This window comes from Triticum dicoccoides, chromosome 5B (assembly GCF_002162155.2).
Source record: "Triticum dicoccoides isolate Atlit2015 ecotype Zavitan chromosome 5B, WEW_v2.0, whole genome shotgun sequence".
NCBI classification, from domain to species: Eukaryota; Viridiplantae; Streptophyta; class Magnoliopsida; order Poales; family Poaceae; genus Triticum; species Triticum dicoccoides.
The window spans coordinates 5,863,334-5,864,585 of record NC_041389.1 but is presented as its reverse complement, the minus strand read 5'-3'; positions in this window follow the sequence as shown (position 1 = coordinate 5,864,585).

Here is a 1,252-nt window from a genome sequence, read left to right as displayed (position 1 = left end):
TAAGTCGGACGGGGAGTTGAGACACACCGCAGATGGAACGCAATGGAGAAAGATCGACAGATGGTTCAAAGATTTTGCAGCTGACGCAAGGAACATAAGATTTGCTCTAAGTACGGATGGCATGAATCCTTTTGGCGAGCAGAGCTCCAGCCATAGCACCTGGCCCGTGACTCTATGCATCTACAACCTTCCTCCTTGGTTGTGCATGAAGCGGAAGTTCATTATGATGCCAGTGCTCATCCAAGGTCCGAAGCAACCCGGCAACGACATCGATGTGTACCTAAGGCCATTAGTTGATGAACTTTTACAGCTGTGGGGTGGTGTCCGTGTGTGGGATGAGCACAAACAAGAGGAATTTGACCTACGAGCGTTGCTTTTCGTAACCATCAACGATTGGCCTGCTCTTAGTAACCTTTCGGGACTGTCAAATAAGGGATACAATGCATGCACTCACTGCTTACATGAGACTGAAAGTGTACATTTGCCAAATTGTAAGAAGAACGTGTACCTTGGGCATCGTCGATTTCTTCCGAAAATTCATCCAGTAAGAAAGAAAGGCAAGCATTACAACGGCAAGGCAGATCACCGGCCGAAGCCTGCAGAACGCACTGGTGCTGAGGTATTTGATATGGTCAAGGATTTGAAAGTCATCTTTGGAAAGGGTCCTGGCGGACAATCAGTTCCGAAGGGAGCTGACGGGCACGCAACCATGTGGAAGAAGAAATCTATATTCTGGGAGCTAGAATATTGGAAAGTCCTAGATGTCCGCTCTGCAATCGACGTGATGCACGTTACGAAGAATATTTGCGTGAACCTCCTAAGCTTCTTGGGCGTGTATGGGAAGACAAATGATACAAAGGAAGCACGGCAGGACCAGCAACGTTTGAAAGACCCTGATGATCGGCATCCGGAATGGTTTCAAGGTCGTGCCAGCTACGCTCTGACCAAAGAAGAGAAGGTCATCTTTTTTGAATGCCTGAGCAGTATGAAGGTCCCGTCTGGATTCTCGTCCAATATAAAGGGAATAATAAACATGGCGGAGAAAAAGTTCCAAAACCTGAAGTCTCACGACTGCCACGTGATTATGACGCAATTGCTTCCGATTGCTTTGAGGGGGCTCCTGCCGGAAAATGTTCGAGTAGCCATTGTGAAGCTATGTGCATTCCTCAATGCAATCTCTCAGAAGGTAATCAATCCAGAAGTTCTACCACGGTTACAGAACGATGTGATCCAATGTCTTGTCAGTTTCGAG